We start from the raw sequence: 19,089 nt of genomic DNA on the forward strand, positions 1-19,089 counted from the left end.
AGCAATATAATAATAATAATAATAATAATAATAATAATAATAATAATAATAATTTATTTATACCCCGCCCATCTGACTGGGTTTCCCCAGCCACTCTACAAAGCTTCTTTGACAAACAACCTCAGGCAAACATTGCTTTAGACCAGAATCTGAGCTATTCTGAATGGAGGTATATTTATTTTTCATCTCCAGCTGGGGGGGATTGCAAATACCTATAATCAAACCTCCAAATGTGATTAACATGCAGTCTGTCGTGGGTGTGCATCCTCCAAAAGCCACTTTAAAGTCTTCCTAGCACCAGACTCAACAAATAATCACAATGACAGAATAGGAAGATGTGACAAAAGCTAATTACAAGAAAACTCAAAAGAATATGCCCAAGCAAGTTGTACTGGCTTGTTTTCTTAATTCTATTCATAACCGTCCTCCCCTGCAATGAGACAATATTAATGTAATTTGATTGCAGATCAAAGTCAGTTTAAATTAGATTTTACGAGGGGGGTAGCACAAAACTCAGCACAAATGTTATTTGATTTTTAGGAGCCCTAAATGTCAGTTATATGCTCAACTTCCTCCTCATGCTTTGGTTTTGTCCTCTGAGCTCACTGCTCCTGCCGTTCTGGTCTTTCGACATGCCTGAGTGGGAGGTCTCCATCTTGTAGCAATGCAGCGTGTGGCAGTGGGGTCATCTCGGATTAGCTGTTCTTTGCTGCCCAGAGCCTTGACAAATGAATGAAGCTCAGCCGTGTGCATGACTTGGGTTGCTGAGAGCGCAAGGTCAGTGGAGACCCCCAGGGAAAGAGGGAAGGGAAGCCTTTAGCTGGTTACACTGACTCAGCATCGCAGACAAATCGATAGCTAGCACTGCCTGGGAAAGATGTCTCAATAGAGGCCTCAGTGCTGAGCTCAGCACAAACATCAGGTCATGACATGCAGCAACTGGGAGAGGGGGAATAAAAGCAGCATTGACCTCCAGCACGCTTCACTTTCACTTGCCAAGAAAAGAACAAAGCGACCACGTCTTGACTGGGTCAATAACTTTTGAGATTTCAAATGAGAGTAAAGGGAAATGAGATTTCAAATGAGAGTAAAGGGAAATTGAAACGAGACAGGAAATGAACCACAAACAGTGACATATGATCTGGGCTCCATAACAAACCTGTGTTTCATAGAATCATAGAACTATGGAGTTGGAAGGTACCAGTGTTAGAAACTGAGGTTTTAGACATTTAATTTTGATGTTCCCTCTCTCCTCCTTCCTCCCCCCCCCCCAGCTTCTCCTTGCATAGGTCTGCTTTTCCCCCAGGTTCTGACATCCACAAAAATGCTTCTTGCACAATGACACAAAATGTGACTCACACTTACGAAAAGCCCTGTGTGACTATGGCTCCCCCCCCCATTACAACTCACATGATTTTGAAAGGAATGTGCTCCCACCTGCATGCATTTCTGAGGAAACAGCCATGATTTATCCAAACATGTACTCATCAGTACAGACACCACGTGTGCGTTCTATATTTGGCTAGGCCAGAGGTTTTTTAACTATTTTGATTCTACGGCTCCCTTGGCCAACAACGTTCTGCAGCACCCCAGTGGGGCTCAGGAGCCCAGTTATGTCACCCCTTGCCTGCAGAGCTGGCAGCCTCTCACCCTTTTTCAAACACCCTCCCTTGTGGAGTGTTCCCTCAACCTCTTTTCCTCTCTCCTTGGGAGTCGTCTGGGCAGCCGCTGCTGCCACCCCTGGCCTCTGAGCTCCCCCTGCCCCAAAGAGAGGTGCCTCCTCACACTGCCCCACAGGAGCCTGGCACTTGTCTGTCCATTCCCAACAGCAAGGGCTGGCTGGCTGCACTCCCTTGCCAGCTTGCTCGCTTGCTTATTCCCGGGCTGCCTCAGCTCCTGGCAACCAGCACCCCTTGGCCAGCTGCAGAGGCACCACTCGCCTGGGGAGCTTATAGCCAGGGCTGCTGAAATAAACAGTTGTGCAAGCCTTTGGGAGGCAGAGACATGAGAGGGCATCAGAGGGGGGAGGGAAGGAAAGAGGGACAGATGCCAGTGTTGTCCAAGGCCCCCCTGACCATCATTCAAGGCACCCCAGGGTGCCACGGCACACTGGTTGAAAACCACTGGGCTAGGCTACTGGAAACAGTACACAAAAACACTTTAGGACAAGTGACTCACAATCTTAACACTTGGGTGGACAGCTCCCAGGTCGACAAACCAGACTTGATCTGTTTTCTCTCATCAGTTCTCTCTTGCTCTTATTTGAGAATCCTTCTACTTTCTCATTCTCCCATAATAAATATTTACTTTCCCCTGAGAAACGTACTTATGGATGATATTGTACAAATAAGCAGTCCTGTTCCCCATAACATCTCTACAAAGAATCAAAGCCTAAGATGGCATTGGCACCCATGGCATTTGGCCATTTGGGCACCCATGCCATGAGTGAAATTCTAAACATGAGATAAAGTTACAGTATGAACCTGCCCAGGCCCTGAGATCATCATCTGAGGCTCTTTTCTGTGCGCTACTTCCAAAGGAAGGTGGCAATGACAGACTAGGCCTTCTCTGAGGTAGCCCCCTCCCTAGGAAGTACCTTGCAATTATTTCAGCACCAGGCAAAGCTGGGGTTTTTTTTTATTTATTTCCCAGGCATTATTAATGTGATTTTATCATTCTATTTTTTACCCGGCTAAATTACCTTGAGAGGTTTTTTATTAGTAGCAAATGATACAGAAATGTAATAAATCTAACCCAGTACATACAAGGTCCCACCATCCCATGTTTTTTGGGCTTGTCTACAGAATGGGATAGTTGCCCTCTCTGTATGTTTATCAAGAACATCCTCTTTAATGCCGTGTCATGCTTGTGCAAAACACACAGAGGCTGGACCTGGGATCATTGGCTTAGCTACACTTGAGTTGTGGTAGTGTGTGTACTTGCCTGGGGTGGACCTTGCTGGATGTTGAACGGCTGGCTCTGAACCTAAGAGAGGAATGAACTCACAGGAGAAATAAACATAACAAAAAATCATACCCAATAGCTTGCAAGCGATACAGAAGTACGAAAACGGGACATGAAACAAGATATTGTAGAATAATCTCTCATCTCTTTTCACATGTCACAGTCCAATTGCAAAAGGATTCAACACTCCAAAGGATCTCTGCCTATTTCTCTAATTTTTCCCATGTTTGTTTATGATACACCTATTTATGCATTAACACGCCCCAGCTAAGAGGGCAGTTTCTCCAAGAAAACAGCAGGATCAGGCTCCTGTTTTTGTTTTGTTTTGAGGAGAAGAGCATCTTAGCAGAAGCACATTTAGCCCTGGTTGAATGAATTCCTGGCTGAGATCTCCTTATATCCACAGTGCAGCTTGGTTTTCTCACATTCCCAGCAGTAGCTTCCTCCCTGAAGTTGCTCCAGAACACTTTAACCAAGCTAGCACTGAAGAGATCAGGAAGGGAGCACAGAATGTGAATTTATTTACTTGCTGCATTTATAACCTGCCTTTCCTTCCCCTGCCCCCTCCCAAAACAAATAAAATGACATACAGTGGTACCTCAGGTTACATACGCTTCAGGTTACAGACTCCACTAACCCAGAAATAGTGCTTCAGGTTAAGAATTTTGCTTCAGGATGAGAACAGAAATCGTGCTCTGGCAGCAGCAGGAGGCCCCATTAGCTAAAGTGGTGCTTCAGGTTAAGAACAGTTTCAGGTTAAGTACGGACCTCCGGAACGAATTAAGTACTTAACCTGAGGTACCACTGTACATGGTTCTCTGCACCATCCTTTTATCCTTACACCAACCCTGTGAGGTAGGCCAGCCTGAGAGGTATTGACTAGCAAGCTCCAAGACAGTGTGGAGATTTGAACTCCGGTCTCCCTTGTCCCAACCACTGCACCACACTATGTGTGACTATGTGTACACACAAGACACAGGACCCCTTTACTTTCCTGTGCAAGTTTGTATTTAGATCTTGGTTTTTTTTAATTAAAAAAAAGTAGTTGGCTAGGAACTAAGTGATATTCACCAGCCTATACATTTCTCTTGGAATAATTAGCAGTCAATTAGTCCTAATTGTTTATGTGGGACGTAAATGAGCTCAGCAGCTGTAGTTAGCATCCATATAATAGTAATGAACAATTTAAAAAACCCTACTGCTCAGACTGCAACTGCCCATTTTCATTTAATTAGAGCATGATTACTGGAGATCCATGTGGGTGCAATCGCAGGGGAAGCTGGGCTGAAAGGATAACTTTAAAGATCCTCTGGTCCATTACCCCGGGGAAGAGAATTTGTACCCACAAGGATCGTCCACTTTTTCAGGCCCATGGGCACATCTGCAAAATGGGGCAACTCCCATGGTATCGCAGACCTACCAGAGCCACACACACACTTGCCCTGCAACTATGCGCACACACATGCGCACTCTCTTTCCCTCCTCCCTGCCAGCATTTAGGCCTGGCATTTCTCTTTTTTCCAGTTCAAGGGGGCAGATGAGCTTCCTCAAAAGTACAGCTGAGCAGACAAGACTTTACCTTCTCAATTTCTAATTTCAGCAGGGGACTGACTGGGGCAGTGGGGGAGAAGAGGCAGGAATGGGACTCTATGGGAGCCAGGGGTGCTTCTATGGGTGCAGGTGCAAACCCAGCTCCTGCACTGGTGACTGACGATATACCGCGGCCTGCAAATGTTTTCCCGCCATTCTGAAATGTTTTTAGAGTTAAGAAGTCGTAGAACTTCCCTTGGTAACTCCAAACCCCATGCAACCCCGTATTTTGGCCTTCAGCGTTCTTGGTGCTCAAATCCAGCTCCTTCTGAGGAACAGCCATAAGAAGACACCAACACCTTCTTCGTTTGCTTGTCCACTCACAGAGGTGTTTTCCTGGCCCTCGTTGGATGCTTTAATGCTTGACTAAATGGAGATTTGGCTCATCTAGCAAGAGCTGTGTTCTTCAGAGAGCGCTTAGACTGCACTCCATTAGGCCGACTCCAGGACTGAGGGAGTCCTCAGTTAGTTGCCTCTGTGAGCTCCTTCCTTTGCATGGGGGCCTCCCATTTTTATTTTTATTTTGGAGGAGGAAGGAGGTTCCTTTAGTATAGGAAAGCAGTGGGCTGTTTTTCTTCAGAACTGAAAGGATCAAGACAGCCCCTCTTGGAGCAGGCATGGCCAAACATGGCCCTCCTGCTATTTTGGGACTACAGTTTCCGTCATCTCTGACCACATGTCCTGTTAGCTAGGGATGATGGGAGTTGTAGTCCCAAAACAGCTGGAGGGCCAAGTTTGGCCATGCCTGTGACTTGGAGCAACCAACATTGTCCACTTAGTTGTAAGTTGCTTTGGTTTGCCTTGGTCAAGATAAAGTGACTATCAAATTCTATAAATAAATGAATAATAAGCTGATATTTTCCACCACTAAAACATGGTAATTTTCAAATCAAAGAGCAACAACACTATGTTTACAGGCCCACCCCCCAAAAAGCATAATTTACAAATTCTCTTAACTTTGGGTACCTTTTAACAACTAATCAGCGTTTTAAAACAGCAACAACTCGACACTTGTATATTTGAGACTCCTCTGTAGGATTAGTATACGTTCTCCTAAGCACGAAAATCATCAGCTCTTTCCAGAGAACACACATTTTATTTTTTACGAGTTGCAATTTGCTCTTTCCCCACTGAGGTGGACTTGAAGCGCCTGACCACACATGAAACCAGAAAACACACCAAATCATAAAACTAAATTACAAGGGAAATAAAAAAACACAGTCAAAAATACATTCTCCTGCCAAGCCCAAAATTCCCCGGGAAGCAGCTTCTCCACCATTAAGCTCCCATGCACCTCACTCCATGCACCATCATTAGGGGGGAAAGGCCATAACCCAGTGGTAGAACTCATGCTTTGCATTAGAAGGCAACAGGTACAATCCCAGTAATTCCTAGGTAAGGCTTGCAAGGGCCCTTGTCTGGAGAACTCCTGCCAATCAGCCTAGGCACTTTTTAAGCTAAGATGGGTCAGTGGTCTGACTTCGCGTAAGCCAGCTTTGGATATTACTAAGGGTGGAGTGTGTCAGCTTCTCAATGTAATGGGTGCCCACGTCAAAAGATTGGCACTGCCTCATTACAAGGCTGAAAGGCACATCAAAATCCTCAGTCGTCTAAACTGCGTGAAACACCCGGAGCCAAACTAGACGTGAGACTTCAATATAAACAAAACAATGGAGTTTTAAGAGACACTAGGCACTTGGAAGCTTAAACCTCACTCACGAAAAAGAAAAGCTTATTAAAATTGCTACATACCTGGGGAAAACTGCCAGACAGGCTTAGACACAGATAACAATGCCACTGGGATTAACCGGGTGGGGAAAAGGGAATGCTTGGATCCTGGTTCGCACAAGGCTTTGTCTCTCAGTTGGTCCTGACGAAGTTCCCAGAATAAGCCTTGGAGTCTGGATTCTTGCTATGAAGTGGCGGTGGTGGCGGCAGCAGCTGTGCCCTAAGCGCCCTGGAGACACAAAAGGGAAGCTGCTGTCAGTACATCTGAGGCCTTTACAGTTGTATACGCAGCTTATGATGCATGAAGAATTGGCATCCTTCCCCAGCCCTTTCCTTTTAGGGCTCTGGAAACAAACCCTGCGTTGGTTGGCGGAGGAAAGAGGTAGGATGGGTCAAGCTCAGCTGCCAGAAGAGGGTTTCTAATTAACAACGCAGCACAACCCCGCTCCAGGAAGCAGAGACCCCCGGAGAAGAATCAGCATCCTCCGTCACTTCAGATGGGCTTCTGCCATCGCAGAACAGTTCTCTCCCAGCTTTGCCATTTATACACCATGCTTAGCTGGAGCACAGCTCCCGGCACTTAGAATCAGCCAGGGAGTGTGTGGGAGGACTCTTGCACACACAGACACGCCAAGCACATACACACAGAGTTCCCCCACCCCTCCATCCCCCTGTCACTGCAGTAATTCATCAATTTCATCTGATTCAGCACTTGCCGTTCAGTTATTCCTGGAGTGGGAAGGCTGTCGGCTACAGCTAGGTCACAATTTGCAAGCGGGGGGGGGGGGGGGGGGCGAGTTGGGCCTTATAAGTTGCCTGGTGCCTCTGCCCCTAGGGACCATCAAGTGTCACAACCAGAGACTGTATTACCAGTCCAAAAACCTGGCAGGCATTTGTCCTGATGTGCTGCATCGAGCCTATTCGGATTCTTCAGAGAAATTATTATCTTTCATACAGCAACTAAGAGGGGAGAGATAGAAGCCTGGGTGCAGACCTAGCGGTGACATCCACCTGGTTTCTGATCTCAGTTTAGTACCGCCTTCCCCAACCTAAACATTTTGGGCTACAACTCTCATCATCCCTGACCACTGGCCATGCTGTCTGGTGCTGATGGGAACTGTAGTGCAAAGCATAAGAGCTGTCCTGCTGGATTAGACCAGGGTTTCCCAAACTTGAGTCTCCAGCTGTTTTTAGACTACAATTCCCGCCATCCCTGATCACTGGTCTTGCTAGCTAGGGATGGTGGTAGTTGTAGTCCAAAAACAGCTGGAGACCCAAGTTTGGGAAACCCTGCATTAGACCAAAGGCCCGTCTAGTCTATCCTGGTCTCAGAATGGTCAACCAGAAGCCCATAAGAAGCCTGCAAGCAGCACCTGAGCACAGCAACACTCTCCCCACTTGTGATCCCAAACAACTGGTATACAGAGGTATACTGTCTCAGGGAGTGGATGCATAAAATAGCCTTATAACCTCAATGAATGTGTCTAACAGCCTTTTAAAGCAATCTGCGTTGGTGGCTATCATTACCATCTTATGGTAGTAAATTCCACAATTAAACAATGCACTGTTTCCTTTGGTCTGTTCGTGCATATTCCAACACTCAACTTCACTGGATGGCCCTGAGTTCTAGTGTTATGAGAGAGGAAGAAAAACCTTTTTCTATCTGTTTTCTCTGCACCATCTTCCACGCCTCTATCGAAGCTTGCTTAGGAGCCTTGACCATTTGGGGGGCCCTTTCCTGATCCTTCCTCAGCTTTACCGTGTCCTTTTTGAGGTATGGCAACCACAACTGTACATGGTCAAACCAGATTTGCATAATAACAGTGAGGCATCATGTTGTTTAGCACAAGCATCTCATTAATCAAGCTAGGGATGAATACAGTGATTACACAATGAATTTAATCGGCTGCCTATTAAAGACTACATGACGTGTTCCCAATCTTTCCTCCAAGGCACACCTAGGATTGCTCACCCAAACCTGATTCAGATATTACTTCCAGGTTGCCTCCTTGTCAATGCAAATAAGGGCATTTCAACCTCACACCTTTCTTGAATAACTTGGGTCATCATTCATGGGCTGCTGCCTTTCTCTATGGAGCTGTGAGCACCACCATCCCAGAGTAAACAAGACTGTTTGTTCCTGCTCACCTATCCCAACAGGAGGAAAGTTCACCAGCCTTTGATTTTAAGGAGTCAAAATGCTTCCGCCTCTTTTCTTTGGCCAGGACTTAAGAGAATGCAGTCTCTAAGGCTCAAATTAGAGGCTGATTCACACTTCACAACAGCAGGTACATTTGCTGCATTTACACCAAGGATGCCAGTTTGAATTCACTCTAAGTGTGCTCCTTTGCATCAGAATGCTGGTGAGCTTTTCATTCAAAGAAAAGAAATAATTGGGAACACACTGAGAGGAAGAATCAGGAGCAGGGGAAAGCCAGGCATGAGCTGCCCAGAACAGCCCAACGGGCCAACCTCCAAGGCTTGTGGGTTAATCAGGCCACAGGCCAAAGGTTCCCCAGCCCACTTTAGTACAGTGGTACCTCGGGTTACATACGCTTCAGGTTACATACACTTCAGGTTACGGACTCCACTAACCCAGAAATAGTACCTCGGGTTAAGAACTTTGCTTCAGGATGAGAACAGAAATCGTGCTCCGGCAGCGCGGCGGCCGCATCAGGTTAAGAACAGTTTCAGGTTAAGTACGGACCTCCAGAATGAATTAAGTACTTAACCCGAGGTACCAATGTATTTAAAGGCAGCTGGATAGCTCAGTTGGCTAGAGTGTGGTACTGATAAAGCCAAGGTTGCAGGTTCAATCCCTGTAAGGGACAGCTGCATATTCCTGCATTGCGAGGGGTTGGACGAGATGACCCTCAAAGAAAATCTCATGGGCTGGGCAAAACGAAACATTCATTTTGCAGAAGAAAAACGGGTGGTGGTCAGAAACACGAGTCCCCAGATGGGAAAACGCTTACACAGAACCCAAAATAAATGCAACACAGAGGAAAAAACAAGCAGGCACCCCCCCAAACAACAACAACAACAACAACAAGTCAATTGCAAAAATAAACAATTGGAAGGGACAGGGGACCTTGACAATCACCATGGGATGTGCCCAAGGATGTTGTGGTGCCTTCAGGTGGTTGGTGGACTTCTGTCCGAAACCTTTCAACAGCAGCCACTAGGCAGGACTATAGAGGACAGCCATCTGCCCCTAGCCTCTTAGAAGCCCCTCCTCCCCGTTTGTTGGTTTTGCTTATTAATAGCCTCCTGTGTATGCACTGTACCTTGACAACAGGAATGCCTAGTACAACTGCTGCATGATACATCAGCAAAGCACCAAGCAAACATTAACTAATTAGATGGCAAGCTCCCCATGGCAGGGTCCTGGCACTGTTCTGCCTGTGACTTCACAACTTAATCATCCGACTATTGCAGAGATGCAGAGTTTCTCTTTTGCAGCATCACAGAGTCTGGCACCCCCCAGAAGTAGCACCCAGATTGATTAGCAATTGATACAGAATGTTTGAACTGCCCTCCCCAAAGCCAAGGCCCTTCCTCCTTCCCTGCTGGCAATGTTATTGCTATAGTCCTAAGCACCCCTCTGGGTGAAACCAAAGGCCAATCTAGCTCAGCGTTCTGTTCTTACAGCAGCCAACCAGATATGCGTGGGAAGCCCACAAACAAGCAAGATGTGAATGCGGCAACACTTGTCCAAGTCCTATCTCTGACACTAGATAACAAGATGAGTAGCCACTGAGAGCTTTATCCACTATGCCAGTGCTTTTCAACCAGTGTGTGGGGCACCCTGGGGTGCCTTGAATAATGGTCAGGGGTGCCGAGGCCAGTGTGGTCCCTCTTTCCTTCCCTCCCTTCCTCTGATGCTCTCTCACATCTCTGCCTCCCGAATGCTTGCACAGCTGTTTGCTGCAGCAGCCCTGGCTACAAGCTCCCCAGGTGAATGGTGCCTCTGGGGCTGGCCAGGGGGTGCTACTTAGGTCCCTGTGGGACAGTGTGAGGAGGCACCTCTCTTTGGGGCAGGGGGGCAGCTCAGAGACCAGGGGTGGCAGGTGTGGCTATCCAGAGGACTCCCAAGGAGAGGGGAGAGGAGAGGAGGTTGAGGGCACACTCCACATGGGACGGGTATGGGGCTGCCAGCTCTGCAAGCAAGGGGTGACATAACCTGAGCCCCACAAGGGTGCTGTAGAAAGAATGCAGTTGGTCAAGGGAGACGCGGACCCAAAAAGGTTGAAAACCCCTGCTCTCTAATCCCCCTTTGAATGTTGTCCAAGATGGTTGGTATCACTACATCTTAAGGTATTGAATCCCATAGTTTTAGTATGTGCTGCATGAAGAAGAATCTCTTATTTCTGCCTTGAACCTTTCAGCATCACTGAGTTTTGGAACTATGAGGAAGAAAAACTTCTCTCCATCTACAGATCCCGCCTTGTCACCTTTCTGTATAAACTAAAGAGCTGCCAATGCTGTAACCATTCCTTAAAGAAGAGTGGTCCCAGCCTGCTGGTTATTTTGATTGCCCTTAAAAACACCCACCACCCTCAAAACACCCACCACTCTCAAAACACCCACCACCCTTTTCCAGTTCCACAATATTTTTTTGAGGCACAGTAGCCAGAACTGTACTCAGTACAACAGGTGTGACTGTATCATAACATTGTACAAGGGTAATGAAACATTGGTTGCCCCACTGCATCCCGGACTGGAAGATCCAGGGTTGCTAGTAACTCTTATTGCAACTTAAATACCTTTCTTTCTCTTGGATCCCCGCAAATCGCATTGTGGCACACAGTGCTATAAGAAAGAAAGGCTACCATCCTTGCTGAAGTAGCCAACGTCAACCATCACACTGTAATCCTGATGTGTACCAGAACAAGGAGGAACAAACATCACGGGGCAGAGGGCATGAATGCAGACACACGCTCTTTCCAACGGGGTGTATGGAAGAAGGGGTTTGCTAGGGGCTTTGTCAAAAGCAGGGCAGGAGGTATGAAATCTCTGCTAAAAGGGTAGGCATGGCAATTCAGATCTCCACATGTTGCTTATGGGAGCAACAATTGGCCTTCAGCAACGCTGCTTCCTAGCAGCTGACGTAGAGAGGCTTATTGTCTCTCTTTTTGTGTGGGCGGGTGTGGGCTGACTAAGAAGCGCCAGGCAGAACGTCTTGCCATTCCCAGCTTCACTCTCGCATGTACAAAGGCAGCTGGGCTTTAAAACATCCAGGCAACAAAAACATCCCTTTTCAGAGAGGTTTGGGGAGGTGATGCACATCCCACAATCCCTCACCTACGTGCCTGTGAAAGGCATTGGAAATGAGCACCAAAGCCGCAGATACCTTTAGGAGAGCACTAACCCACATAAGGACGGGACGCGGGTGGCGCTGTGGGTAAAACCTCAGTGCCTAGGGCTTGCTGATCGCAAGGTCAGTGGTTCGAATCCCCGCGGCGGGGTGAGCTCCCGTCGTTCGGTCCCAGCTCCTGCCCACCTAGCAGTTCGAAAGCACCTCCGGGTGCAAGTAGATAAATAGGGACCGCTTACCAGCGGGAAGGTAAACGGCGTTTCCCTGTGCAGCGCTGGTGCTGGCTCGCCAGATACCTCTTAGTCACGCTGGCCACGTGACCCGGAAGTGTCTCTGGACAGCGCTGGCTCCCAGCCTCTTGAGCAAGATGAGCGCGCAACCCTAGAGTTGGACACGACTGGCCCGTACGGGCAGGGTACCTTTACTAACCCACATAGGTAAAGGTAAGGTAAAGAACCCCTGGACGCTAAAGTCCAGTCAAAGGAGACTATGGGGTGGGTGCTCATCTCACTTTTCAGGCTGAGGGACCCAGCGTTTGTCTGCAGACAGCTTTCCAGGTCATGTGGCCAGCATGACTAAACTGCTTCTGGCACAACGGGACACTGTGATGAGTGCCAGAGCGCACAGAAACGCCGCTTACCTTCCTGCCACAACAGTACCTATTTATCTACTTGCACTGGTGTGTTTTTGAACTGGTTGGCAGAAGCAGGGACAGAGCAACGGGAGCTCACCACTGTCATGCGGATTCAAACCACCAACCTTCTGATCGGCAAGCCCAAGAGGCTTGGTGGTTTAGACCACAGTGCCACCCGCTCCCTTCCACATACCACTAATCCACTGCAATACTAAATGAAACAGGTATGTGCTAAAAGCTTAGGCTTAAAAACAAAACACCCACAAATTGGGGTGGGTGGGTTAATACTAAAAAGTATGGAGGTGATCCAATTATGTGTGCACATTCAGAGTTGCTTCATTTTTTAAGCGGGGATAATCACAACCTCATAAGAGAATGGATGCAACAGCATATGTGTGGATAAAGGATGCATACAGCCTAGAAACTTCCCCCGCCAAATTATACAGTGGTACCTTGGGTTACAGACGCTTCAGGTTACAGACGCTTCAGGTTACAGACTCTGCTAACCCAGAAATAGTACCTTGAGTGAAGAACTTTACTTCAGGATGAGAACAGAAATTGCGTGGCAATGGCGCGGCAGCAGTGGGAGGCCCCATTAGCTAAAGTGGTACCTCAGGTTAAGAACAGTTTCAGGTTAAGAACGGCCCTCAGAATGAATTAAGTTCTTAACCTGAGGTACCACTGTACTGGGCTGGCCCAAGACATTTTGCTACCTGAAGCAAAGCAAAGGACAAGATGGCACCTTCCCCACCACTTCTTATAGAGAAGTCAACTGAACTAGCTGTTAAATCTTATATCAATACCACTGGTGGGAAACTTTCTCTACTGCACCCGAGGACAGCTTAGGAAGGAAATGTTCCTGGGGGCTATTTAGGGAGCACAGGGCAGAGTAACTTAGGGACTGTGGGGGCATGGCGCTGGCTGGGGCTGCTGCCAGCATCTGCCGCCTGAGGCAGTTGTCTCAGCTGGCAAAGTGGTGGGGCCAGCCCCGTCACAAGTTCACGAAGTGTACTAGAATCTAGGGAAGGGATGAGGAACCTCTGGTATTCGACTACAACTCCTTTCAGCCCCCAGTTAGCATGGCAAATGGTGATGGATGGGAGTTGTAGTCCACCAACATCTGGAGAGCCATAAGTTTCCCAGCCCAGATTTAGAAGGATCAGGGCAGATATCAGTGATTGCAACAGAAAACCCTCTCACTGGTTGATTGGGCCATGTCTTTGTGATGTGTTCCTTCCCACTTTGGGTTCATCCAGAGGAGGAGATAGCTGGAATGAGACATGACTCCCGGGGAATGGAGATTCAACACCAGGGCATCACTCCCATTAAGAATATCCTGCCCTGGTAATATGTCTGTTGCTGCTTCTCACCTAAGGGCCAATTCAAATTTAACATTTTGCCCCACTAAAGAACATCAATGGGAAGACGATTTGCTGGAATGCAAAACTCTTGTTGATTTTTGTAGTCAATATTCCCAGCCTGGATATTCTGTTCACAGTCTGTTTTGCAAAATTCAACAGAAATCGGTGTTACAATACTATTGATCACATCCATTCCTCCACAAGCTTCCCTTCTCTGCAAACCGCACCCCCCACCCCACAACATCTGCCTCTTACTGTTGTGCTTGCAGCTTTGTTGTTTCTTCTCCAAGGGGAATATGCAGCGCTCAGGTTTATTAGGCATCAACAATTTCCCAGCACTATCAGCAGGAGCTGAAAGCAACAGTCAGGACTGAGCTTTGAGGCTTTTTGCACTGAGATCAGCCTTCCTGATGTTTATTAATGAATGGCGCTCAGCAGACGGGCTAAGACACCTGGAGAAGCTCAAATGGTGCCTTCCCAAGGCAGGAATATTATTGAAGAGCATCTCTGGACCTTTCTGGATGAGTATTATAAAAACTGCAGCAACGAAATGGCAGTGCAGAACCCAGATAATGTTCTCCAAAATTTGCCCATCTGATATGAGAAGAACCACATATCCTTACTTCAGCTGGTGCTTTGACTGCAGGGAAACTGCATTTGCCAAAACACAGCTGGACAAATTTCTCCCCTGCTAATTCCATGGTTGCAATTGCGACAGTTGTGTGGAGTAAAGTATGGACATACCGATATTGCTTTCTCCTTTCCTTCTGCCCGAGGTGAAGCTGTAAATCACTCCCAGACCCTAAACCTAGTCATTTATTTATGGAAGTCATGTATGTATGTATGTATGTATGTATGTTAATCACATTTATATCCCACTTTTCCTCCAAGGTGCTCAAAGTGGCATACATAATTCTCCTCCTCACAACAACCAACCAACCCTGTGAGATAAGTTAGATAGAGATCTAGAGTGATTGACCCAAGTTCTTCCATTGAGTTTCATAGACGAGTGGGGATTTCAATCCTGGGCTCCTACGTCCCAGTCCAACACTCTAACCCAGGCATGTCCAAAGTCAGTTTCGGGGGCCCAATTCGGCCCGCGGGTCGATTTAATCTGGCCCCCATGGCAGCACATGTCCTGGGATAACCATCAGAAGTGAGATGGTGGTAACAAAGGAAGGTTCTCTCTGTCGTGGCGCTTGGATGATGCAAGGCCTTCCCCCTGCACACTTCCTCAGTGCCTTCTTGGATGGTCCTTCAGAGCCACATAGAAACACAGCTAGATATTCACACTTTTAATGGAGTCTAGGATCTTTTGAGGTGTGTCCCCAGCACATTTTAATCTCTGGTGCATGCTGATGATCTTTTGCTCTTATTGTTCTCTTAGTATTATTATTATTATTATTGCTTCTGCGACTTTTTTTAGATAAAAATTCTTTTCACTTCTGCTCTGTGTTGTTTTAGTTTTATTGGTTTTATGGATTAAAAAAAACCTGTTGCAACCCATCTTTGGAACTAAGGTGGAGAGGGATATGATTATTATTTGTTTACATAAATAAATAAATAAATAAATAAATAAATAAATAATAGAACTGGAGAGCTGGAGGGGTCTTTGAGGTCACTGGGTCCTACTACTTGCTCTATTCTCCTATAAGTGGGAGGCAACAGAAGGGCTTGGGGGGAGCCCCCCATCTCTCCCCCCTTAAAAGAGAAGGCTGATGAGCAGAGATCAAATCCTGCTGCCTAGGCTGCCCAATCCTGTTCCTTGCTGGGAACAGGGTAGCCCAGCCAACCCTGCGCTCCCGCCCACCAGTTGACATCATCAGCCATGTCATCTGATGTGCAATGTCAAGGACTGGCAGGATGCTGTTGAGCATGCATGGGGAGGAAGGGGGGCTGGAGTCTAACTTGGGAGAGGGGGGCAGGGTTTTGGGGGACCTTTGCCAACCAGGAGGCAAGAATCAGAGGCAGGGGAAGCTTCAGAGCTGGAAGAAGAGGCAAGCCAGGCAAGTGAAGAGCCGGGTGCTGCTAACGTACCCTCTCTCCTGCACCACTGTCTCCTAGAACCAAGAGAGGGCTAAAGAGGGAAGAGCAGAGGCAGCTGTCACTCAGGCATAGTCTCCGGCTACGCACGCACAGACCATCGTGGGAAGGTACATAAACTGGTGGAGGGAGGCTGGTCCCTAGTTGCTGCAACTGTTCCATAGAATACAGACCTGGGAACAGCTGCCTAGATGCTAGATTGGTGTACTTTGGTACCCACAGCTGTAGAAGCAAGTGTTATCTTTGACAACATAGAGTGAATCCTCTGCTGTGTGCGTTCCTTTGGCTGCAAGCGCCCTTGATAGGCAGGTGGCTGTGGTTTGCAAGAAACAGCCTGGTGGGCCAAGACGGTCTTGCAGGCCAGAGGCTCCCCACCCCTTCCCTAGATGAACATATAAACAGTATGCATTCAGGGCTGTCCATGCAACCAGGTACCCTGCCAGCAAAGTCCCACTCAGAGTACACCCACTGAAATTAATGCACCTAGGTTAGTCAAGTTTATTAACTTCAATGGGTCTACTCTGAGTAAGCTTAGGAATGAAAGCACCTGTAATCTTCACCCAGTACGTTTTCCAGACCTACCTGGGTCATTCCTAAAGCAACTTCTGGTTGGGGCAACATACGGTAACTCTAATGCAGACCAAGAGGTGGAGTCCTGCACTGTCTGGGCTGCTTTTGCTAACTCATGAGAGTGGACCTTGCAATGTAATGTGTGGCTGGCTTCCAGGTAGGCTGGCACAGCCCCAAGGCATTCCAGCATCTCTTGCCCTAATGCAATTGCAGAGGGCTGCAGTAATAAAGCAGCACTTAAGGTCTTCAAAGTCTTAGCTTACCGTCCATTTCACTGTCCCAACTCTCATGCAGAGGGCAGAAAAGCGGTTCCTTACAGCAATGCTCCATGCAGCGGGGTAACATGTAAATGCCCACAGTTTACATGGAGATCACTCACTCAACGGACTCCTGCCTATCGGTAAGGAGTTCACCTGCCCACACATTTCACAGGGAGGTCTAACCTGCAGCAGGTGGCCTAGAAATTGGTCCACACTCCACCAGCCACTCTCCCATCACCAGCAATGGCTTTGTGGATTTGTGCAATGGGTTCAACTAACAGTTTCTTCTCTGCCTGCAATAACTAGCATGCGACAAATCCCAACCCTCCCTTCTTTATGCCTGCAATGTTGCAGCTCCAGCAAAAGCAGCCAACGCCTTCGCAAACAGAAATGCAAGATTCCTGGGAAAGAGACATCTCACTGCATGTATGACTGATCCATCGCACAGTAGAAGTAACAAGCTCGCCTAAGCAAGACTGGGAAGTGATCAGGTAGTAGCTGCTGTAAAGGGCAAAGTTAGCCAACATTTCTCTCTCGGGGAGCAACAAAGCAAGGCTCCACATTCCCACAGCTACTGCCATTCTAAGAGCAGTGCAAGATCAACAGGGGGGAAAGCAGACTGAAAAGAGGTGGCAAGGGATGGAAGAGGAATTCCATTCCATTTGCACACACCAAGAAGGCCACACACAGATTGGGCCAATCCCGTGCTGACCTCCATTAATTGGGCAACCTCCACGTTGGGCAAAATATTCCTGCACTAAAGGGGGTTGGGCTAGATGACCTTTGGAGCCCCTTCCAACTCTATGGTTCTATAATCCAACTGGCAGATGGACTGGTTACGAAAGCTAGCACACCTAACAGCTGGTAGTTCCAACTGTGGTGGTGCCCCGGAGGTGTTGGACAGACTCTCTTGCATCTCTTGGGGGGAAACATTTTTTCATTACACTGGTGCTAGATCATGAAGGAAACAGAGGCCGGCCTGCAGCCATCGATCCTCACCTGGCTGGGGGCCTAATTCTACACAGAGAGAAGAGCCTGTAGAACAGGGGTGGCAAGCTTTTTCAGTCCAACAACCACCTTCCCCCGAGTGCTACCTTCTGAGGCCTGCAGCTGCATGCTGGTGGTGGCTTGGGCAACAGGAGTGATTCTTATATTTGTACAGTATCTGCAGTCCAGCCCTGCAAAAGTCAGAGGTTTCTACATGTAAATATTTCCATCTAAGCAAGGAAGAGGCCTTGGTATGCGTTCAAGGGCACATTCCAGCCAGAGGAAAAAACCGAAGGAGGGTGTTGAGCAGAGCCTGGGGTGTGGTCCAGGGAAGGTTCTGAGGGCCAGACTGAGGGGTCGTCATCATCATCATCATCATCATCATCATTTTATTTGTATGCCGCCTTTCCATAGTTAAAACAATGCTCAAAGCAGCTTACAACATAACAATATTTACATATTTACAGGATAAAGGAAGTCTTTTATTTGGTTGTTTGTATTGTTGTATTTTGTATTTTGGCCACCTCATAAGAAGAGAAGACTCCCTGGAAAAGACCCTGATGTTGGGAAAGATGGAGGGCACAAGGAGAAGGGGACGACAGAGGACGAGATGGTTGGACAGTGTTCTTGAAGCTACCAGCACGAGTCTGAACAAACTGCGGGAGGCAGTGGAAGACAGGAGTGCCTGGCGTGCTCTGGTCCAGGGGGTCACGAAGAGTCGGACACAACTAAACGACTAAACAACAACATTGTTGTATTGTTTCCCCAGTGTGGCTGGGGAAACTCACTCAGATGGGCGGGGTATAAATAAATAAATAAATAAATAAATAAATAAATAAAGTTATGCTCACTATGTTATGTTCACGTTTAATGATGGTGGATTTCTGTATTGGGAGGAGTGGGGGGTTTATGTTATGTTGTAAATAAAATTCCAATAAAAATATTTTAAAAACAAACAATATTTACATAATTACTGTACCAACATAACAAAAGTCATAAGCAATAAATAAAACATATCAAAAAGTACACAACAAATGGAAAACGATTTCCACATAAATCATAAAATCTAAAACTAAGAATACAGCATGAATATCAATCACAATTTAAAATGACATAGATAAAAAATAAAAGCAATTTAAAAAGGAAAAACGGAGCCCTCTCTGCCCAGCAGCAGCAGCAGCAGCAGCAGTCCTTTATGGACCCTGTCAGGCCCCGCCCCAAGCCAGGTGGACAGAAGCAGGTCAGTTCTCCCCCAGGTCTGGGGTCCGCATTTGAGATTCTCCACCCCTGTGCTAGAGGTTCAGTGCCTATTTAAGCAAATGCCTTTTAAAAATAAAACACAGCACCCTGATTGCCAAGAGGGCATTGAATTGAAACATGCCTTTTTCTGCACCCTTTCCCCCTTAGTAGCTCCACCTTCCTTGCAGAGCCTTGAAATGCTTCCAGGTGCGCTGGGATTCTTCTTGCCCATAAAAGCAAGCTATATTTTGAGCAGGCATCTGGCAACTCTCCTTTTTTGGAGACTGACAAGAGGCAACTCAGCTGAGCCTCAATCCCTTGTTTTGCATAGATGGTTCCATCTCACACAGCTTCCAGGAAAAGCAAAAAAGGATTAAAAAAACAAAAAAACCAGGA

The 19,089-nt window shown here is 47.2% G+C and overlaps 1 protein-coding gene across 6 annotated transcripts in view; it reads right to left on the reverse strand.

Annotated features, from left to right (window-relative positions):
* TMEM63C (transmembrane protein 63C) overlaps positions 1–19,089 on the reverse strand; it is a 66,402-nt gene that overhangs the window by 38,751 nt on the left and 8,562 nt on the right. For 2 of the 6 annotated variants that reach the window (XM_079971905.1, XM_079971904.1), the window contains exons 1-2: positions 6,307–6,695; positions 2,944–2,985 (exon numbers count right to left, since the gene is read on the reverse strand). The gene's annotated coding sequence lies outside the window, so the exon portion shown is untranslated. Of the gene's footprint in view, positions 1–2,943; positions 2,986–6,302; positions 6,697–19,089 lie in introns of those variants that run through there. The other 4 variants (XM_079971901.1, XM_079971906.1, XM_079971902.1 and 1 more) reach the window with 4 other exon arrangements.

This window comes from Podarcis cretensis (assembly GCF_951804945.1).
Source record: "Podarcis cretensis genome assembly, chromosome: 1".
Classification (NCBI taxonomy): domain Eukaryota; kingdom Metazoa; phylum Chordata; class Lepidosauria; order Squamata; family Lacertidae; genus Podarcis; species Podarcis cretensis.